Source organism: Leptonychotes weddellii, chromosome 15 (genome assembly GCF_054177405.1).
Source record: "Leptonychotes weddellii isolate Sample4059 chromosome 15, ASM5417740v2, whole genome shotgun sequence".
In the NCBI taxonomy this organism is placed as follows: domain Eukaryota; kingdom Metazoa; phylum Chordata; class Mammalia; order Carnivora; family Phocidae; genus Leptonychotes; species Leptonychotes weddellii.
This window is the reverse complement of record NC_138383.1, coordinates 48,214,083-48,237,115: the sequence shown is the minus strand read 5'-3', so window position 1 is coordinate 48,237,115 and position 23,033 is coordinate 48,214,083. Positions and strand designations below refer to the sequence as shown.

The 23,033-nt window shown below is 55.6% G+C and overlaps 1 long non-coding RNA gene across 1 annotated transcript in view; it reads left to right on the top strand.

Moving 5' to 3' along the window:
• The first annotated feature begins 5,144 nt into the window (after nt 1–5,144).
• The window catches only part of LOC115936567 (uncharacterized), a 35,016-nt gene continuing 17,127 nt past the window's right edge, over nt 5,145–23,033 (top strand). The window contains exons 1-2 of the long non-coding RNA XR_014140622.1: nt 5,145–5,322; nt 7,903–7,956. This is a non-coding gene — a long non-coding RNA (uncharacterized LOC115936567). The remainder of the gene's footprint in view (nt 5,323–7,902; nt 7,957–23,033) is intronic.

Sequence of the window (23,033 nt, the reverse complement as noted above, 5' to 3'; positions counted from 1 at the left end):
CTCCTCTCTTCTCACTCTTCCTCCCTCCTCTCTCCTCCTCCTCCTCCTCCCCTTCCTCCTCTTTCCTACTCCTTCTCCTTCCTTTATCCTACCTTCCCGTCTTCCCTCCTCCTCATCTCTCCTCCTCCTCCTCCTCTCTTCTCACTCTTCCTCCCTCCTCTCTCCTCCTCCCCTTTCTACTCTTTCCTACTCCTTCTCCTTCCTCCTTCATCCTCCCCTCCCCTCCTCCCTCCTCCTTACTCCTACCACCTCTCCCCTCCCTCCCTGACCCTCCACAGTAGCTGGAGCTCAGCCTGGCTCACACGGAGGGTCCTGCCTGCCTTTACCTTCATTGTGGATGGCATCCAGGCACCCAGAGAAGCAGAGAAGGATGTTTCCCCCTTACCCAGCACCACAGGCAGACATGGCCTTGGGCATGAGCTGCAGGCCTTGGAGCCCCAGGCGGCCCCATGGTCGGCTCTGGGGAGCAGCCACATTCACTGACAGCATGCTCGGGACCCCCAGGCTGTTCATCTGCCAGCGATGGGCCTGGGGAAGAAGATGCTGAGTCAAGGCTTAGCACAAGATGTGAAAATGTGTGAGCCACGGTGACCTTTTGAAGCCAGGGTCGGTGCTGGGTTGTTCCAACTCTCCCCTCCCACCTGGAGCAGCTCCAGGGGGTCTGGGTGCCAAGGCAGCTCCCCTCTCCTCACAAGCATGTCCCCTGGAGGGTCCTGCCTGACCCCGGGGGCCCCTGGAGTCAACCTGCAGGAGAAGTAGCCAGATCTCCTGATAGGAGGGAGGAAATCCAGGATGGGTTTCCAAATACTGTGTGAGCTGTGGTGGAGGAGGCCGGCCTCGGACACACATCGTCTCCTGATGCAGGCCGTCAGGGACGGCCCCATCCTCAGGGACCCAGGGCGTAGGGCGTCAGGAGAAGCTGGGAGAGGCAGTGCTGGAGACAAGCAGCCCGGGATCGGGACTGTCTGCCTTTCAGGTCAACTTTGCCAGGGCTCTGGGTGTGGACGGAAGGCCTGGTGCACCAGGCAGCGTGTCCTCTGGGCCAGGACTGCGGTGACCTCTAGCAGTGGGGGGGTGGGGGTGCTGCCTGAGGCCTTGAAGCCATAGACACCAAGCATTGGACTGTTAAAGTGGAAGAGCCACCTGTGGTCCAGAGAGGGCAAGGCACTAATCCAGAGTCACACAGCGGTCCTGGCAGGACGGGCCCAGCCCTGGGTGTGCTGCCGCCCCTAGGAAACCGTCCGTGTGCCCTGAGCCGGCTGTCCTTGACTGATGGCCCAGAGCAGACGGCCCAGGTTCCCCTCCACGCCGGGAGGCACTCCAGCCCGCCGCGTGCGTGAGAAACCTAACCCTGCTGCCTTCTCAGGGCCCTGGGCTTCCGTCTGGTCTCACCTTCCTCTTGACGGAAAAACCCTCGGGTAGATCAGTTCCCATGACCAGGTGCTGCCTGCCCCATGAGCACAGGGTGACCTGCCACGGCAGGGATTGACCTCCTCCGAAAAAGTGGCTGACTTCCAGGGAAATAGGAGTCCGGATGGCCCTCCAGTGGCGGCAGGCGCTCTGCCCCAGACCCCGTTCTCGGAAGGATTAGGGAGGCTCTCTCCCTGTCCCCTCACCAGACCCCTTGCCCCGGGGGAAGATCTGCACTTCCCCCCACACCCCTGCTCGGCCCCGCCCCTCCACTGCCCTGCCTGCTGTGGTCCCAGGTGAGCCTGTGCGGTCTATGTGTGTGGGTCTAAGCGTGTCTGGGTGTGTTTCTGGGGTGAATGAATATGGCGGGATCCCTTTGGCTTTCTCTCCCTAAGGGCCGGGGTCCGGAGCCTCCTTTGTAACTGGTGGGCTCAGACTCCCTTCCTTGGACATTGCCAGGTGCTTGTCTTGTCTCAGGCTGCAGAGGAACCCACCGTGGGGCATGGTCACCTGTCACTTGTCCTCACACCTGGAAGCTCACCCTTCTTTGCATAGAGGACATAATTTGGGCTTTCCCTATATGTGGGTTTTGGGGGGAAGGTCCTTGCTTTGGGGCTCTGTTGCTTGGAATCGAGAATGAGTGCAACGCAAGTCTGTTGGGATTACATTTGGCCCCCAGGTAACAGAAAACCCTCCAAGCCAGGTAAACTGGGATTTCTCCTTCTAGACCAAGAAGTGCAGAGGGGGCTGTCCGGAGTGGGTGAGGGTCTCCGTGATGCCCTGAGAGATCAGGCCCTTACTGCCTCCCTTCCCCTGGGGTTCTCCTGGGCAGCCCGCAGTCTCATCCTCTGTGGTCGTGCGGACTCCACAGGCGGGTGGGAGGACCCGAGGGGACGATGTGTGGATATGCTCAGGTGTTCCCAGGCATTCGGGTGGTGTGCTGTGCTGGAGGCCCCCCCGCCCCCCTTTGGCATCCCGATGGCTTCTCTTCCCGGAACAGGGATTTTTTCATGGAAACACAGCCAGCCTGCTTGCTGCCTCTGTCAGACCAGGCGAGGGGGCCAGGGGCTCACAGTCTCTGCAAAATCTGGGGAGAAAGATTGGAAACCCAGCAGCGAAGCACCCCCTTCTTTAATCAAAGGACGGGCCCGGAGGACGTGCCGGCTCCCCGCCATCACTGAGGATGGCCCTTGTCCCCAGCCGCCGTCAGCTGGTGCCTGGCTATCCGCCCCCCGGCCCCAGCGGCTCGCCAGCCCAAGCGGCTGACGGGTCACCGAGCTGCGAGGCGAGGACAGTGCCGTCCGCCCACTGCAGCCCCCCGAGATTTTGCTCTGCACCACTCCTGCTTCGGGAAAGACGACCTGTGCCTCTGGGTGACTCGGCTCTGACCCCTCAGTGCCCAAGCAACCTTTGGTGACCTCCTCCCAGCCAAGGGCTCGGATCCAGAAGTTCCTGGCTCACAGCTGTGTTCCGTCAGCACGGAGGGGGGGAGGGCTTGGCACGAATCTTAGCATGACCAGCAGGCTTGCAAAGCAGGCCATGGGAGGTCAGCTAGCATGAGCCTTGGGTGTCCACATCCGCCCGGCGCCCCGTGGCCCCACCGGGCTTGGGACAGCGGGTTCCCATGCTGTGGTGCTTTTGCCCTCTCAGAGATGCTGCCCAGGCCCGATCCGCCTTCCCACCGCAGGAGTGGGATTTCAGGGCGCAGGGAAAGGTCAGAGGGCTTCTCCAGACATCCCCTCCTCACAGCATCGTCCCCAGCCTGAGTCTTTTCTCACCACGAGAGAAGAGAGAACGCAAGACCAGACCAGCGGGGGATGAACTTGAATTTAGGGGAGATTGAAGAAGACATGTTCCTAACGGGAGGATTTACTGCTGCTTACAGGGACAATACGGGGACAGCCCCACTGTCCTCCCGTGGATCCTGCAACAGGAGAAACCTGCTGACGGCCCCCCACCCCACCCACCCCACCCCACCCCACCCCAGCCCGGGCTGCCCGTGCGCCACCCCCGTTCCTTCCGTCCCCGGCCCGTGTCCCCTGCCCTCCGCTAGCCTCACCGGGGGGGCGCCCACGGCCAGGACCCCCACCCACAGAGCTTCCAGAAGCTTCCACATGTCCAGACACCACTTTGACAAACAATTCCTCACATTCCTGTCCTTTCTGCCTCCTGCTTCCAACTTTTCCTCGTCTGGGCCAGTCCGGGCCAACTTTGGGGGTCGGGGGGCGGCCACGTTCTCACCGGCGGGCTCGTGTCTCATCGGGCAGTGCTGGCTGGACACTCTGCTGGATGCTCTGCTCACACTTCTGTTCTTGGATGCTTTTTCTCCCCATTTGGAGCAGAAACACTTAGCAGCTTTCGGCAGACGGCTCGCCCCCCACCCCCCTGCCTCTGCGCCCCACACCCGGGCTTCCCCAGGGAAGGGGGTGGGCAGTGGAAGGAGAGCCTGCATGTCTGCCCCCTTCATCCTCCCTGCCTCCCCCTACCTGCACCCTGAGCCCACCCTGGATTCCGGGAAGCGGGATTGGGCCGGGAACTCGGGTGCCCCCTCTGTGCGGGCATAGCTCCTCTTGCCCGAGCCCCCCGGGGTTGGTGGGCACCTTGGATGCTCGGGCTGCTATAACAAACACCACAGACGGGGTGGTTTAGACAGCAAGCATTTTATTTCTCACGGTTCCGGAGGCTGAGAAGTGCAAGATCAGCGCACCCCACATCCCGTGTCTGGGGAAGGCGGCTTCCTGGGGTGGGGGGGGCGGCCTTCTTGCTGGATGCTTGTGCAGCAGATCTCGCTCTTCCTCTTCTCAGAAGGGGGCCCACTTCCACGACGCCCTCTAAACCTGACCACTACCCGAAGGCCCCACCACACTGGGGTTTAGGGCTTTAGCGTGAATTTGGGGGGACACAAGACTTCAGTCCATAGCAGTGGGGATGTCCCCCCCCAAAGTCCTCTGGCCACTCTGTCCCTGGGATCATGTCCTTGGAACACAGGGAGGTACCCTGGGATGTAGCACACCAGGGTGGGCCACCCCAGCTTTCTAGCCTGTTCCGAACCAGGACAAGGGGTGTGGGGCCTGCTCTGTGGGGCCCTCCGCCTCCCAGCATGGCCACTCCCTTTTTGCGCAGCCCCGGGAGGCTCCTTCATACCTCGCTGCTCTCTGCACTTCTAATCAGGGTGTTTAACTAGGTGATTGCTGTGGTCTGGTGCCACAATTTACTGGTGGCACCTCGGACCTCCTGGCTGCAAATCAGGGCGGGCGCGGCAGCCTGGTGGGTCTCACCTCCCTGGCCACCCCCTCTGACCTGGCAAACCCCAAGGCTGTATGGCATCCCAAACATGGAGGGGAGGGAAGGAGGCCTGGGGGGCAGAGGAGTGGGGAGACACAGACTTACCTTGTGGGGAGTCAGACTCCTCCGCTTATGATCAGCCTGAGGGCTTTGCCTTCCTTCCTGTCTTCCCCTCGGGGCTTTGGAGGGGCTCCCCTGCCGTACTTCGCGGCTGCCCAACAGCCTTTCACAGTGGTCCATTCTGACTTCCAGTCCCCATCTCCAGGGAGGCAGGTGGCCCGTGATCAGAGCTTTTAGAATATGTGTGTGGGGGGGGGCCTGACTGGGCCTGCCTCCCTCATCCCCACGCTTCCCCCCGTCTGCCGGGGTGGGGGTCCATGGGGCACCCTGAGGCGGGGCGGGATCGCGAGGGAGGGGCCGACCACCCCCCGCCCCCGCCCGCCACCCTCTAACCCTCCTGTCGTGTGTCCTCCACAGCCTGTGATTGCCACCCCGTGGGCGCGGCCGGCAAGACCTGCAATCAGACCACGGGCCAGTGTCCCTGCAAGGACGGTGTGACGGGCATTACCTGTAACCGCTGCGCCAAGGGCTATCAGCAGAGCCGCTCTCCCATCGCCCCCTGCATAAGTACGTGGTGCCAGGCGCCCCCCCCCTCCTCCGGGCTCTGGCTGGGCTGTGGGGGAGGGAAGTCCTCTCTGAACCCCGCTGACGTCCAGCGGGTTGAGCGCTTTTCCATGTGGGACCCCGTGCGAGACCCCCGAGCCTGGGGGGTTCTTGCAGAAGCAGCTGGGAGCTCAGCATAGGCAGCCTGCTTCTCCTCTGTCCTGATAAAGACTGAGTCTCCCGTTCCCAGGGGGAAGCAAGCCCCTTTCCTCTACCTGGGGCCTAGTCCCATGTTCTGCCTTGGCTCCCAGACCTGGGGTGGCCTCGTACCAGGGGTTGCCATGGTTGCTGTGGTGGGCATTCCAGGATCCCCGGACCCTGGCAGATTTGGAGCAGAAGGGGCTGACCCTACAGGCTCCCAGGTGTGGCCCCCTCACGGCCCTTATGACAGATGATGGCTCCCCTGAGAGTCCTGGGGGCCCCTTGGACCAGCTGTTAGCCCCTTTGTTGCTGGAACTAGAGGACGGGGTGAGCAAGACGGCAGGGACCACTCAGGGGCCCTGGCGCAGAAGGGACTTAATGTTTTATAACTGGTAGGATTGTACCAGGTATTATGGGTGGAGACTTAGCCTTGGTTGGAAGCCAGGCCTGGCTGGGAGCCGGGCCCTGGCCCCGGCCTTCCTGATTCCTTTGTGCAGGGCTGACCTAACCCAGAAGGGAGAGCAGAAAAAGGAGCGGATCCCGGCGGGTCTGCTTCTCTAGAGCAGGGGTTAGCTGGCCCGGGGATTTGACCCCACCACCTGTTTTGGTGGGGCTCAGTGTTTTCTTTTAATAATTCTTTAATGATTGAAATCAAAGTCAGAAGACGAGTATTTTATGACACGTGGAATGCTTGAAATGAAAAGTGGAGCATCCATGAAGTTTTATGGGGACGGAGCCGCGCCCGCGCGTACCTGTTATCCGTGGCTGCTTGGAGCTCTAGCACAACTGAGTAGCTACAACAGAGTCCGTAGGACCCGCGGAGCTGGGCATATTTACTAGCTGGCTCTTTCTAGGAGAGTCTGCTGGCCCAGGGGTCCGGTCCCAGTGGATAACCCAAATTCCGGCCCCGGGAAATTGAAATATCCATCCGGCACAGATCACCTTGAGACGGTTTCCACGACCACCTCTACTCATCAGAGTCTCACAGTTTGCAGAAACCCTTCTCTTCCGTCTAGCCAAAAAGCTGCAAAGTGAACATTTTGAGAAAGCTGGGAGGAAACCCAGCGCTGCCCACGGGGGTTGTGAAAACATAAGAAAAACAAACAAGCTCAGAAGTGGCTGGAGCCGCCACTTCAAAGCCCCAAGGGGAAGGACCTTGAAATGGAGCTGATGGTTCACAGTCAGGGACAGAAACCTGGGGAAGCGGGAAGTCTCACTCTGCGACCCGCTCCGGCAGAGGCCAGGCATTCCCGCCAGCCATCTGAGGACCTGGCTGTCCACCCTGGGGTTTCTGGGAGCTCTTGCTGCGGCCGCCAGCTACAGGCACCCAAACCGTGTTCCCCCCGGGGGGCTCCTGCCTGTCTGGGCACAGCTCTGGGAGCCGGGCCCTCTGTGCACCTCCCGGAGCTCACCCGAGGCCCACGCCCATTGCTGCACATACCTGAGCCATCAGGACCACGGAGCTCCTGGGGGCTAAGAGCAGGCCCGGTCTGTGGTCCGCGTCTTACTGAGCTGCTGTGGCAGGACACCTGTAGCTTCAGTGCTGATAAAATCCCACCGAGGGCAAGAGCAGGCCCCCGAATGGAGGGCTGGGTCTCAGGCATGCCCCCAGGCCTGAGCATCTCGACCCACCAAGCCTCAGGTCCCAGCTGATCTTGTCTGGAGGTTGAGGGAGGTCTTACCCCGAATAGTCAGATGGTGGCCAGAGTCTGGGAGGTTCGTGGAGACCTCTGTGGCCCCCCTGTTCATGGAGGAGGCGAGTCCCTCCCCTTGGGGACTTTTGGTGGATGCCTGGGCGACTTTCCCAGAGACTGGAGGAAGCTCCTCACCTTTCCTGAGCACAGGGCAGAGTCAGGAGCTAGTAGGAAAGAATTGGCATTCGAGGTAGAAAGGGAACAACCCCTGTAAAGTGCATGCTTCTCTCAGGCCCTCTGATCCTCCTTAGTCAGTCTTCTGGCCACCGAAAAAAGTGTGAGCCGGTGGGAACCTGGGCCAGGGGTGCAGACCCCCCCCCCCCGCATGCATGAGACACCTCCCAGCCCCCTCGCCTGCCACCCCTGCCATGGAAGCCTCCCCCTCCACCCGCCAGCCGGGGGAGGTCAGAGGGGAGCGATCACATCGTATGGCGGGGGGGCGGTCAGCCCTCCACGCTGTGGGCCCGCCCTGCCTTCTCCCTACTCCTGTCCCTGCCTGGTGGGGGGACAGCATCCAGAGGAGAACAAGGCCACGTTCCGGGCCCCCATGCCGGCTTCCTCCAGCTCCTGGCCCTCCTCCTCTAGGGCTGAGGAGTGGGGAAGGGAGGAGGGCCCAGGGAGGAGTCTGTGCTCTGCCCATCCTCTTCTAAGGTCATAAATAACATCTTTTTTACCTCGTTTTCTCTTCCTCCCATCCCGAACCTCACAGAGATCCCTGTGGCACCACCGACCACGGCCGCCAGCAGCGTGGAGGAGCCGGAAGGTAGGCGTGTCCTGCTTTGCCATGGGGATGGCAGGGGTGGGGGGGTCAGAGCTGCTAGACTCCTCAGAACCACCATCGGGGAGCTGCTGGGTGTGCGTGGTGGCCCCCGGGGCTGGATTGAGGAGGATGGAGCCACACGGCATTTTTCCGGTGATGCCCCCTCCGAGAATAAAAGGGAGGGGGGCTTCCTGGTGTCTGCAGGCTAGCTTTTTACCCAGGCCCGAGACCCTCCTGCTTGTTCACCCAGGGTAGCAAGGTGCCTGTGTGCCCAGCACCGTCGGGGCGGGTACTCCTTCCTGGGGCTGAAGAGAAGGCAGGAAGCGGGGATGGGGATGAAAAAGGCATCTTGAGCACAGGGGTCCACGAACAGGATTCATGGGGCCGGGAACCCGGACAGGAAGAGCATCACACCCTCACTGCCCCTCACTTCTGCCCGAAATCAAGCGCTCTCTCCGTGGGCCACAAACCCCCGGCGGGGCGGGCAGCCCACAGAAGTCACAGCGAATTTCACACCGCATTCAAGTCGCTGCAGAGATCATGAAATGCTGTGTGTGTTCGTTGTTGCTTCGGAAGGACGGAAGTTACCGGACCCGCAGCTAGATCCTGATTTATAATCATTAATAAAGAAGCACGTATATTATACAACTGTATCGTAAAGCTGGGTTTTTGGAAAATATTTGGATGGGTATATTTCAGTATTATTCGTTTAGTGTATTCCCACAGGACTAGCTGTGGGTTTTATTTTTGCATTTAGAAATATTGCTGGGAGAAAGGGTCCCCGGGTGTCCCCAGACCCTTGGTACAGGAAGGGTTACGCGGCCTGGGCTTTGGGCACAAAGAGGGCTCATGGCCTGGCTGGAAGGTGCGCCTGGTGGAGAGCAGGCCAGGCCCGCTGTGAGGTCAACAGCCCTCAACTAGGAAAGGACAGAGGAGCATTGCAGGGAGTGCCTGAGGCCACATGGTGGAAAACCACAGAGATCTCGGTCTTGGGTTGTTGGGCAGTCTTCATTCCCCTTTGGTTGAGCTGCGGGGGACCCTTCCAGGAGGAACAGCAATGGGAAGGCGTTGTAGAGAAGTAGCATCCCCCAGTACCTGGGAGGCGGGATGAGGGAGCTCTTTCTGTAAGAACATAATTCAAAGGAACCTCCAGCTCTGGGGGGTTGGGGGAAGCAGTGAAGACACTTCCCTTCAGCGGAGGTTTGATGCTAGCTTCTTCCTCGTGACATGGGTCACAGGAGGACTCACCTGGCCAAGCTCCTCCTCGGGGCCGTGTGCACAGCTGGTCCAAGGGCAAGGCAGCTCCCGCCTCTCTCGTGCCTCCCTGCTTCTGGTCCTTGCAGCTTGACTTGAAAACATGCAACCGTCTTGGCTCGGCAGGTAAAAGTCTCCTGAGCAACTACTTAGAAACACTTGTAGCATCCTGCTCGGAAGAGTCTTTCTTAGCCGTTGTTTTGATTTCGTTACCGTGACTTGCCTTTCTTCCCCGCGCACCTTTCGAATCATGGCTTAAATGGAAGCAGGCATCACATGAACGCCCTGACCAAGCGCTTTCCTCACGGAGGGGTGAAGTGCACAAGTGTGATGCTTGTCCTTGTGCCCATGGCTGTGGCCCGACCCTTTCTGACCTCCTCCGGAGCTCTCCAGGTGTCCGGAAATCTCTGGTGCTCCCTCCGGAGAGCTGAGGCCACTGCCAGGCCCGGAGCGCCGGACTCTGGAGCCGGCCACCACCACACAAAGCCCAGATCGCCTGTCTGGGCAGGCCAGGACGTCGTGGGCAGGAGGCCAGGGGGCCCCCTGGGAAGCGGGGCTGGGAGCTCATACTTCCAAGCCTGTCGATTCTTGCAGTGTTTGAATAGGGAAGGCCTCTGTGCCAGGCCGCCCGAGAAAAGCTTGTTTACTTTTGCCTGCGTAATGGAGGAGAATTAATAAACCGAGAATTTGTCCTGAAAGCTGATGGACATAACCTCGCCCTGAACCCATCCCCTCGAACAAACGCCGTCCACCTGCTCACTGAGCTGGCTGGGACCCTCTCCTGGGGCAGGGAGGTGAGGAACGCCTGGCCCGTGGGAGGTCTGGGGCCCTGGGGTGGGGGGTGGGGTGGCGGCCCTGGAGGAAACCGAGTAGGAACGGGATCGGGACCACCCACTCCAAGCCCACCTGCTTATGGTCATAGAGACCTCCAGCCCCCGGGCCTAAAAGAGGGCCACCTGTCTTCCCTTGCCGTCCATCAACTCCGAGGTGGTTGTTGATCTGCACGTTTGTTTGGTTCAGCGGGAGGAGCGTGGTTTGGAGCCGGGCGACCCGGGGTTGATTCTCCACTGGCTGCGAGATCTTGGACAGTGATCGGCTTCTTCCACGGTCCCTTATAGAGCTCTCCGCGGGCAGAAGCGCCCGGGGAAATGGTTGACAACTGGCTGGGCCAGGCCTGGTTTGTAGCATTTGCTACTTTCCCTGGTATAAACACTCCTCCCGTGTCCAGTTTCCCCCCACCTGGGGCCCTGCGAGGCACCTTCTGCCGTAGGGGGGCCTGCAGAGAACTCTGAGGAGCCCAGCAGCTGTAGGAAGGGCTTCATCCTCAGGTGCTCTCAGGTGGGGGTGCTGGGCTGGGGGCTGACCTTAGATGTGTCCCATCTGGGAGCCTCTCGGCCCTTCCATTTTTTTCTCATGGAAGCAAATCGGGTTTATATACACCTGCAGCCTGGATTAGCTTGGCTCTTTCTCGTTTTTGGCTCTCGTTTTGCAAGATAAAGAATAGGTTGGGTGAGTATGGAAAACCAAGTGGTAACACTTGAATGCAATACTGGCCAGGTGTTGGGGGGCGGGACAGTGGGGAGGAAAGAGCACTGGCTAAATTGGGAGCCTGGGGCCTGAGTTCTGTCTGATCTGGTTTCCTGAGACAGTGGTCCCCCCACCCCCATTATCCATGCGGGATACGTCCCCAACACCCCCAGTGGATGCTTGAAACCACGGATAATACAGAACCCTGTTCATACTGTGTTTTTTCTCATACATGCATCCCTGTGGCAGAGTTTAACATATAAATCAGGCACAGTAAGAGACCAACAATAACTCATAATGAAATAGAACAGTTACAGCAAACGTGAACTCAGTCTCTCGCTCAGCACGTCTTACTGTCCTGCACTCACCCGTCTTCTGGTGAGGATGAGAGATGGGGAGGTGCCCGCGTGGGGTGATGAAGGAGGTGAATTGAGCCCAGCAGAGGTCTCCTGCCTGCTCACTTGCTCACGGGGAAGGTGGGATTACGGCAGGACTTGTGGGCATGAGGACAGGTGCGGAGGGTCAGCTTGCTGGAGGTGTCTTGAGAGGACCTTGGGAGGGAAAAGGTGGTGCTGCCCAGTGCGGGTGTGGGGGCAGCTGAGGGGACTGCTGGGGGTCCTTGTTACAGCCTTCCCAGCAGCTGCTATTAGACCTTGAATGTAGTGGAGAGTTGAAAACTGGAAGTCAGTTAAAGGTCAAGTGCTTGACTTCGTGATAGCCGGAAGGTGGGAACAGCCCACATGTCCATTGCTGCACAAATGGGTAAATGCAGCGTGGCACGTCCATACAGGGGACTAGCATTCGGTCATAAAAAGGAATGAGGTACCGATACACGCAAACTTGGATGGACCTTGAGGATGGTTTGCAGAGTGAGGGAAACCAGAGATAAATGGCTGCATAGCATTATGATTCCATTTCTATGAAATGCCCAGAATGAGCAAATCCAGACACCAGAAGTAGATTAGTGGTTGCCAGGGACTGGGAGGCGGGAGGAATGGCGAGTGATGTTTGATGGATATCGGTTTTCCTGTTGGGGTGGCGGGAAGGTTCTGGAACTAGACAGTGGGGATGGGTCATATTGTGAATGTGCTTAATGGCACTGAACTGCCTCATTGAAAAAGGGTAAAAATGGTAAATTTTAGGTGTATTTTATCACAGTTTAAAAAAAAAGTCACGTGCTTAAGATCAAGGGTCCAAGAGAGACGTGAATCTGGGTTGCTTGGGGTGGGCTGAGTGGAGTGTAGGAGCCATGGGGACAGGAGTCTGGGGCATGAGTAGCAATGGGGGACATGCTTGGATCACTGGGAGAATTTAGAGGCCATGGGGTATCTTTGAGCACCTTCTCACGTCACCTCCACGCAGGAGTAGCTCAGACAGGGAGATGGCAGGCAGCCTCTGGGCTTCCTGGACATTCAGCAGGGGCCATGTTCCCTCCCGTTATGTAGGAAAGGTCTGGCCACGCAGCCTGCATCTTTCTCCTTTTGGGGGTCATCAGGGAAGGATGGGTTCCTTCCCTAGGTACTGGGCCTCCAGTACTCCTGCTGTAGGAGAAAGGGACCTGTGGGTCCGTGGGGGGCGGGGGCTGCTGACAGGAGCTGGGGTCGCTGACCCCGTAGGCAGCCCATGGCACTTGTAAGAACAGTCTGTTAATGGACTGAAATCCTGGTTTTCAAAGGTGGTACGAAACGGGACGTTAGGCCGTCCGGGATCAGCTGTTTAGGTACGTGACCGTCAGATAAGTATGACCAGATGAGGCTGGACCAGACGCATGATTAAAGATAAACAGATTCTGGCTCAAAGAAGAAGCGGAAGGAGATGACATTCACAGAGTGCTTACTCTCTCCTAGGCACGCTTCTCAATTATTAGCAGTTAATCATCCGTTCCCCCCAGAGGAGGTGGGCACTGTTATTAGCTCCCATGGTACTGAGGACAGACTGAGTCACAGGGAGGTCCATAAGGACCCAGAAGTAGCGCAACCAGCATCCCAGGCAAGGTCTCCTGGCCTCGGAGTTGACCTCCGTGTCATTCTGTCTCCAGCGAGCTATGCTGATTGGCCAATTTAGGGTAATTTCTTTCTTTTTTTTTTTTTTTTTTTGAGAGAGAGCACATGAGAGGGGGGAGGGTCAGAGGGAGAAGCAGGCTCCCCGCCGAGCAGGGAGCCCGATGCGGAACTCGATCCCGGGACTCCGGGATCATGACCCGAGCCGAAGGCAGTCGCTTAACCAACTGAGCCACCCAGGCGCCCCAATTTAGGGTAATTTCTAAATATATCTTCCTGACCGTGTGGTAGCATTCTACCAGGAGAGAAGACAAACCGGTGCATCTGTTGGGATGGAAAACCAAGGTAGAGGCAGAGGGGGCTGGTTAAAAGCTTCTGGTTTTTTGCAGGTGCCTGTTACAGTGGCTCTTGGGGGTGTGGTTGGTCAGCATGTGGGGCTGGCGTGGAGGACCATGCCGAGCTCGGTCTCTTTGGTCACAAGGCGGCCCTGAGTGAGACGGGGCAGATGGATCAGCTTATAGGAGAAAACAGTTTGGGTGGGGGAGCAGGTGCCTTTCTCATACACAGGATGATACTTGCATCCTAAAAACATGCCAGTAGAGAACCAGCCAAAAATTGGTACAACGGATAGGAGCATGGCTGGGAGGCCATCACACAAGTAACATTTAAAGGGCAGTAAGTTTTCTTATGTATCAGCAAGAACTACATAAAAACAGTGTCCTAGTGAGTGAAAATGTTCAGGGGATGTCTGGCCTATAGTAAGTGATCAATGAAGACACCGCATTGGTATAATGGAAACAGAATCCCTATTAGAACAGTACCAGAAATATCAAATATACAGAAATAAGTGTAGCATTAAAAGTACAGAGTGTAGATTTTTACAAAGGGTAAAACTTTTCTAAGCGACACTATGGAAGACCAGAAAAATAAGGGAAAAAGAAAAAAAAAGGAAGCTCTTACTGCATTCTGGGAGGGCAAGATTCCATACTGTAAAGTGCCAATTCTCCCCAAAATAATCTGTAGGGTTAGCATGATTCTAGTCAAAATCCTGGTGGGACAGGACAGGATTCTTAAGTTCAGCTAGAAAAATAAATGAGCATTAATAGTCAAGAATTTTTTGAAAAGAAGAGTAAGGAAGGGTGACTTGGCCTCCCAGATTTTTACAATATTATAACCAGGGTATTTAAATTAGTGTGATAGAGAAATCACACAAGTTGAGTAGAAGTACAGAAATAGACTCAAATGTAAACATAAGAATTAGTAGACAGTAAAGTTGCGATTACTAATCAGTGAAGAAAGGATGAATCAATCAGCAAATGGTGCTGGGAAAACTGGCTGTATATTTTAAAATAATAATAAATGAGATTTCTACTACAGGCTGTGAGCCAACATAAATCCCAATGGATTAAATATTTCTATATTTTTAATGAATCCTTAAAAGTTCTAGAATAAAATATATCAGCGTCAATGTAATCTTGGGGTGAGGAAGCCTTTCTAAATATGATACAAAAGTCAGAAATCATAAGAGGAAAGATCTTAGGTCAATAAAAGTGGAAACTTCTGTACGTCAAAACTCTATAAGCAACAGAAAGACAAACTAAAAGCTGAGAAAAAGATTTGTGACATGGATGACCAAAGATTAATATCATCAATAAATAAAGAGCTCTTACAGTTCAACAAGAAGGGGGGAGATTCCATTACAAAATTGGGTCGAGAGAATGAACTAGAAATTCAGAGAATTTGTACACATGGCAATAAGTATCTGAAGTATTATACTTACCTAGTAATAAAGAAACAACATTAATAAAAATACCATTTAAAAACTTATGACAACTATTTACAAAACAAAAAGTAATTCCCGGTGTTGAAAGGGTTGGGAAACAGGCACTCACCCACCCTGGTGATGGGAGGTCAGGTTGGTACTGCTTTTTATGAAGGGTGATTTGGCCTCACGTATCAAAATGTATCTTTGACCCCATGCCCTTCTAGGAACTTAGCATAAGGAAATAGTGATGTGTGCCAGGATTTAGCTATAAGGTTTCTTTTTGTGGCATTGTTTATAATAACAAAAGAGGGAAGCCAGATATCTTTCAGTAGAGTTTTAGTTACTCAATTATGGGATATCCGTATAATTATGTTGTCGGAGAATATTCAAATACGAAATGGAAAGATACAATACATTGCCAAAGCAGATTACACATGGAGGGTCAGCTTTAGTGAAGAGTTGGACCAGACGCATGATTAAAGATAAATACATTCTGGAGGGTCAACTTTGGTGAAAACCTGGCTCGTGGAACATTTTAAATAAATGATTTCATTGTGCTCACATATTTCTGTGGTTCTCGGCAATGGGGCTAATTTTGCCCCCAGGAGACATTTGGACATTTCTGGAAGACATTTTTGTCACAACTGGAGAGAGGGTGGTGTTGCTGGCACCCAGGGGGGAGAGACCACCCCAAAGACACAGGGCAGCCCCCACAACAAAGAATTATCCAGCCCCATATGCTAATAATGTCATCGAGGTGGTTTACTGATATAGGATAAAATCCATGTGTTCGCTCCAAAAGCATTAAGGAAAGATGTTGCTACATTCATAGACCAGCTCATTTCTTACTTACGTGTGATATTGAGATGGGTGTAGCTGAGGGTTTAGAAAGCGATGTTTTCTCAAGTCAGCGAGGAAATCTTGTGTTCCCATAGGAAATGTTTGCCAGTCCATTTTCCATGGGAAATAGCCCAATCTAAAATAAAATTTATCCCAAATTCTCGGTGTTCCTATAAATTACTGTATTTTGGAATTAACGTGATTTAACCGATTGTTAAACTTTTTATTGCGGAAAAACCTCAAGACCCATAGAGAGGACAGAGTGATGGATGGATACCTACATTCCTATCATCTAGCCTTAGCGAGTCACATTTTGCCCCCTTTGCTTCAACCATTTGTTTTTTGCTGAAACATTTTTAAAGAAAAGCTTAGGGATGCCTGGGCGGCTCAGTCGGTTAAGCGTCTGCCTTCAGCTCTGCTCAGCATGGAGTCTGCTTCTCTCTCTCCCTCTGCCCCTCCCCCTGCTTGTGCTCTCTCTCTCAAATGAATAAATAAATAAAATCTTTAAAGAAAAAGAAAAGCTTAGACATTATGACATTTCACCCCGAAATATTTCAGAATACCATTTCTGAAAACTAAGAACATTTTCCTGAATCTTCTCAATAACGTGGTTACACCTGACAAAATTAACAAAAACTCTTTTCATGTCCTCTGGTACCCAGTCAGCCTTCAGACTTCCTTGGTCATCCCCCATGTGTCTTTTTTTTTTTTTTTTTTAAGATTTAATTTATTTATTTGAGAGAGCATGAGTGGGGAGGAGAGGGAGAAGCAGGCTCCCCGCGGAGCAGGGACCCTGATGTGGCACTCGATCCCAGAACCCCAGGATCATGACCTGAGCCGAAGGCAGACGCTTCACCGACTGAGCCCCCCAGGCACCCCTTCCTGCACGTCTTCTATACCTGGTTTGCCCGATGGTTTCAGTGTTAAAGGGCTATGCAGTAACGTGCTTTACAAAGTGTTGTCTTTAGAGGTGCATCTAGTCCCTGGGCATGGGCTGCTTCTGAGGCTATAATGCACGTGGAATGGCGTATCTCATGACAAGTGCGACGTGGCTGCCACCCATCATCATCATTAGTCTCGTGGCTTAAAGAAGGGGAAGGGCCACGTCTGGCCTGAATGTGGCCCGCCCTGTGGCTTTGGGGTGGGGGGTGGGGTGGGAGGTGTGAGCTCTGAGCTTCCTTTAGGGGAATGTCCCCGAGGAGGGGGCACCTCCACAGGGGCGGGGACAAGGGAGTGAGATGCCATCGTAAATCCTTGCCACGCCCCTCCATGGTGGGAGCCGAGACGTTCTGCAGTGAATTGTCTTTGGCCATTGGTGACCCACAGAGAGGGCAACTTCAGAGGGTCCAGCTTACTGTTTGCTTCCCCTTGGCCGGGAGACCCGGCTCTGGGCAGCCTGCATGAAGCAGACCTCTTTCCTTCCTTCTCACTCTGTCTGTCTGCTTTTCTCTGCCTTTGCTTCTGTCTCTCTTCTCCACCCCTCGCCACCACCTTCCTTATTCCCTCTCCTTCCCCTCCCCCTTTGCTCTTCTCTGTTGGGGGTCTGCACAAAGGGTTGGGGCAGAGGTCAGGCTGGGGGGTGAGCAGGGCCGGGGAGAGCACGGCCACCCCCACCCCCTGCCTGGGGCCTCGGTCACCCCAGGGGGCACAAAGGAAGCCATTTCCATAGTGGGTTTCAGGACCCCATTGTTTCCTCTGCAGGTGGGGCGGCCACCAGCCTGGAGGAGGATAAAGGGATGAGCCCGGAGGCCAGAGGAGCAAGCAGGGGGCGGAATATTTAGCCCTTCCTGGGAGCTCTTCCCACTGGGGACTCCAGGGGACGGCTGATGGGAATGGGACAAGTGACAGGTGTCAGAGGGGATTGGAATCCCTGGGGGCCCGCCCCTGTGTCACACAGATGTCACAGAGTCCTTACAGGCAGAGGCTGAGGGGGTGGTGTGCAGGCTGCCGGGCTGGGCAGAGGCAGGCTGGAAGCCTCCCCGCAGGCCCCCGGCTGGGCACTGGTGGGGGGCGCACCGTGTCTGGGCTGTGCCAGGAAGCTGGCCGAGCCCCTGAGCCCACGGTCCGTCCTCTCTCTTGGTCCGGATTGTGGTCAGGCTCGGCCCCAGCAGAACCTCAGCAACCACTGACCTGGAGCAAGTAAGGCTCCCCAGCCCAGGGGTGGGGGTTGGGCAACACCCACAGCGGTCCCCTAGATTTCCTCTCTACCTTGTATTAGTGTGCCGGGGTGACCGTGCGGCTGAAGCAACAGAAATTGACTTTCTCACTGTTCCGGAGGCTGGACGTCCAAGATCAGGGTGCCCGCGTGGCTGGGTTCTGGTGAGGACCCTCTTCCTGGCTTGCAGACTGCTGCCTCCCTGGGTCCCCATGTGGGCAGGGAGAGAGCTCTCTGGCGTCTCTTCTGCTAAGGGCCCTGATCCCACCATGGGAATTGTGGTGGGAAACCATGCAGTCCTTAGCAAGTCATAATAGACAACCTTAAACCATAGAGTTTTTTACTTAAGGGCATGGATTATGAGTATTTCATGATTCTCTCCCCATCCCGATTAAAGTGTCCCTCCAGGCGAATTGAGAGCGTGGGGCTCAGTCTTCTCAATGAAATGAAGCCAAATGGGCTACATGATCTATTTGGTCCCTCCCAGTTGGTGAGGAAGCCAACTGAAGTCTTAGGGTCTGGTGGTCCCCGAGCTTGGGGGGTTGCCTTGGGGGATTTAGACCACAAAGGGTGCTGAGGCCCAGGGGAGGGAAAGGGAGGGGGAGAATGGACTCGGATACTATCTGCCCACTAACTGGGCATCCTCCCTACTGTGGACAGAGACTTCAGGGTTGGAGGGAGCAACGTGGCCTTGAGGCGGGGACGCTACCAGCTGCCTCCTCCTACATCTGGGGTGATGCTCAGACAACCAACCCCTCCTCCTGCTGAGTACAACTCTGTTCTCTGCTGCTTTGTTTCTTTGCTCCTAAAGCTTTGGGTCCCTGCTGTGCCCCAAGGCGTGGCCACAGAGATGGGGGACCTTGTGTCTTTGCCCTCCAGGGTAGAGCGTGAATTCAGTAAGAGCCACCCGCACTGGAGTGGTCAGCTTCTCCCTAGGGAAGATGGTGCCAAGTGTCATTTGCCCCGTTTTGTGATCTCTGCTCAATAGTAAAGGGCTCTGTAGGATTGAGAAAAGGAGAAAGTTGTTTTGTTTGCAGAGATTAGAAATGGACTGGGGTCCAGGCCGGATTAGGCTTTCCACCCATTGCCTTCCCCTGTCCCCTTCCGTACCCAGCAAGTGGGACGCACCCTTGGTTTCCTGGCCAAGCATTCCTTCTGCCCCACGAGGCCACCTCCTTCGGTGTCAGGGTTGGGAAGTTGTACTTCAGCGTCTTTAGCAGATGGAGAAAGCTCTGACAAGGTGGTCATCTTTTTAGGCTCCATAGTCCAGGATTGTCCTGGCTCTGGACTTCATCCCTGCCCTTTTTCCTCTTTGTGGCAAAGGTACTGCTGTAGATGGGAGAAGACGTGGAATGCCAGCCATTCTTTCGGGTTATCAGGGGCCCCAAGACAGAGATTCTTGTGCAGATGATTTATTGAGGGAGAAACCAGTAAGGGAGCGAGGGAAGGACAGGGCAGCAGAAGAAGCTAGGAAAACATGTGGGTTCGGGAGAAGTCTGGCCTCAATCTGATCCCGCAGAGAGCTCTGAAGAGTGAATCCCACCACAGTTATCCTGCCTAAAGGTCAAAGGGCTGGACAGTTACACCTGCCCGGGTAGCCTGGCCGAAGGCTATAGACTGCCCCCTCCTCCGTGGTGGTGGGGGGGGGGGGGGCAGCGGTGTATGCAACTTCCCAGATATTTGCAAGCAGGGCAGTTTCCATCAGCCAAAGGCAAGCCTTCAGAGAAGGTGCAAGTGGGAGCCATTAGCTGCCAGCACCTGGAGCTGGAGGTGGGTGCACTGGCCCCCTAAGGGGGCTCTGGGCAGGGCACCAACTACATCTGCTATACTGGGTACATTATTCGAGGGGGGCAACAAGTTTTATTGGGATTTGGGGACCATCTATGGGTCTCTGTCTTGTCTACTCCAACCTCCCTACACTGTAAAGAGACCTGGTGGTTATCCTCTGGGGCCCTGTGTCCCCCCTCTGATATCCAGCCAGTCAGTAATGACTATTGGTTAGGGCAGGCTATGGCTACAACAAGAGGTCCTAGCAGTCCAACGCAGGTGTTTCTGGTTGGGCGGCTCCGTTCCAAGCAGGGAGTCGGGCCCAGGCTCCTTCCATCATGTGGCTCTGCCATCCCCTAGGGCCTATGCGTCATCATTGGTTTGGCAGGCGAGAACTGAGGGCGGCAGTGGGAGACATGTCCGGGCATCACTTCCACCCGTGTCCTATTGGCCAGAACTTAGTCACATGATCATACCTGACTGCAAGGGGTGCTGGGTAATGTAGTCTGTAAGCCTAGTAGAGACTTCTCCGGGTATCACGTCTACCTGTGTCCCATTGGCCAGAACGCAGTCACATGACCACACCTGACTGCAAGGGGTGCTGGGCAATGTAGTCTGTAAGCCTGGGGGGTGGGGCTTGTCTGGGCAGCACTTCTACCCGTGTCCCACTGGCCAGAACTCAGTCACGTGGACACACCTGACTGCAAGGGGTGTTGGGTAATGTAGTCCGTAAGCGCAGGACGTGCCTGAACCGGGCACACTCTTTCGCCAAAGACCTTTGTTCGCTCTGCTGACTTAAGGGGCATCTGTGGCTACCTCTGTGATCGTGGTGCCCCAGTTACTGGCACTGGAAAGAGATGGTAAACTGTGAGGGCCTTTTCTCTGTGTAGGAAGGACGAGGGACGTGCATCCTGCCCGAGAGCTGCCAGGGTTTGGGGTATAGCTCCCTACCCCGCCCCCCCTTCCCCCCCCCCCCGGGAAAGTAAGCAAAGGCGACACCGGGTTCCAAGGCATGACCTCATTGGCAGTGGCTTAACCAGCTGGGCTAACCCGCCAACCAACCAGCCGGCAGACGTTACGGGGCTACAGGCATGCCTCTTTCATGACCTTCCCGGGGAGCCCCAGCTTAGCCTCCCTCCCTCTTGCTCCCCTGAATCACCCTTCAGTGTAGACAGCAGCTCCGGGCTGTGTCCACCATTGGCTCTGGCTGGAGAAGTGTATCCAGAGCCAACTGGATCCCCATCGGGACAGCTTTGTTTTCCCTGCCGAACACAAAATCCCCTGTTCACTGAGAGAGCCGACAAGGAGACCCCGTGGGGCTGGCCCTGTGGGAGCAGATTCCAGTGAATACAGCGCCCGAATGGCTTCAGCTTATTAACGGCGAATACACAGGATAACTCTGCCCTCCAAGTGGGAGCCAGAATGGAGAGCACAGAGCTGTTGGAGCGGATTAGCAGCCGCAGAGTGACGCGGGCAGGTGCAGCCTTTTCTGCAATTTGGAAGGGTTTATGAAATTCGGATCCTGTGCTCTATGAATCCTTCCCTTGGCCTCTTCTGGGCTGCAGGCTGAAAATGGGGATTTCTTGTCCAGCCAGGCTCGGTGATGGTTTGGAGGACTACCCACCCCTCCATTCCCAGCATTCCTTGGGAATTCCAGTCCGAGGATGTGTGCACTTGTCTGTTTATTCATTCGGTCTTCATTCATTCATCCCCTGCACGTTTACTGAGGGATTGCTAGGGCCTGTGCTGGGTTTACAGAGATGAGGGAACACGGAGCCCTGAGTTCTGGGGACTGTGGTTCACTGTGCAGGAAAGACGCATAGATGATTCTGAATCAGACCATTACCTGGTACAGTAGAGCTAAGTGTTCAGGTGTCAGCAGCTACCCATGTGGCCTTCCACGGGCCTTCCAAGGTCAGGCTTCCCAGAGAGCCTGCTGGGTCTGTTCCTCCTTCATCCAAAGCCTCAGGTCCAAGGTGGCTCGTCACCCCTGCAGATGAGCTTCTCTTCCCTAATGGCAAACAAGGAGAACCAGTGGCATAGCTAGAAAGTTGGGGTCCTCGAGTGAAACCCCTAGAAAGTTCATCTAATGTGGCACAGTTTACATCTTAAAACAGCTCAGGGGGCTGTATTTCTCCGGCTCTGAGGCAGATTCGGTCTCCATGTCTTTCCCTCGTAGAGATGGGACCCCCACCATCTGCCCTAGCCGGAGACCCCTCATTTAGCTAGGCAGCTCATCTTTCTGCAGCAGGGTGACCTCCTTGTCTGTCCTCTTCAGCGGGTTTTCAGGGCTCATCTCTGGTGCAAGAGTTTTGTTCATGGTTTTGGTGAGCATGTTATAGTGGCGAGGGGGAATGAAGGGGGTGGTAGGGACTGCAGGCCTACCATAAAGCCTGCTCTCCTAAGGGCAGAGGCACATGCAATGAAATCAACAGGCTCTGAATAACTGTCGGGGGTGGGTGGGTTGCTATGGCCGGAACTGGTGCTTGTGGATGCCCGGTATGGAGCTAAATGGTGTGTCCCACACATATGCCCCCACCCCGGGGGATCAGAACCTGTTAGTCGTTTTGCACCTGAATTGTCCCGGCAGCTCTCCGGGAGGCCTGTGCGTGAACTTCTGGTGCAGCACTTGGCAGGTCTGCAGGATGCCCAGCCAGGCCTCAGCTCCTGAGGCACGTTGTCCTCTCTGTGGTTCCCTCTCGTTTGTGGGTGGCAGCGGGGGGTGAGGGGGTAGTCAGGACGCCCTCCAGGACTGGGGGACGGATGCGGAGCACCAGTTGGAAATCCTGTGTCTGGGGAGTTCCTGGAGACCGAAGAGGTGGTTGGTTACAAAATGGAAGACCGGTATAAAAGATGACCTTGGCCATCTCGTGAAAGCCTGGACGTGTCCAGGTGGGGAGGGCAGGGCAGGGATGAAGTCCAGGGTGTCCACTGGCCTCTTGGTGACCTCGAGCCTCGAGGCCCTGCAGTGGCTCAGGGAAGAGTGGCTGTGCCTCCACCAGGAATGTGAAGACTTCTAGAACCTTCTATGTGGTGGGGTGGGGGTGGGGGGGATTTGCGTCTGTGGTTACATGGAGCCTGTCGAGAATTCTTTACTTCCCCAAAGCAGACACAATACCTTCGTTCTCCCCGTGGTTTCGTCTGGACAGGGCAGATTTCAGTGTTTGCCGGGGTTCCTGCGCCGCTGGGGAATGAGAAACCCCCCTCCCCCCGTAAATACGGTTTGCAGACACCTGAGGCATTAATTTACTGAAATGCCGTGTACCTTTTTTTTCTTTTTAATCATTTTGGATGGAAATCTTTCTCAGATGCCTCGCCAACTTCCCTGCTCACGGAGCAGTGCCCATTGAACACGATCCCGCCTTTCAGGATGACGCAGTGGTTGCAAGACGGGCTGGTGCTGGGGTGCTCTCGTCATCCCGAAGCTGTCCAGCTGTGGTAGGACCGCTTGCCTCTGTTTGCAACGGGCCTCGGACCTGCCACATCTGCTTTTCTTGGTTTCCTTCTTCCGCCAGTGGGTCAGTCTCCAGAGGGTCCCCCCTCCCCTTTAAATCTATCCATCCTTCCATACCGTGTTCTGGGGTCCCACTAACAGCATCCATTCCTAGTGTCTGTAAGGGAAGGATACCTAAGCTATGAACGAAGACCCAGAGGGATTTCCTTTGCGATGGCGATTGGGCTGCTTGGACCTGCTCCTTCCTGGTTCTCCCCTGTCCCCATCCCCGAGACAGACAGGTGGCCTCAGCTTCAGCAGGACATTGTAGTCACGAAG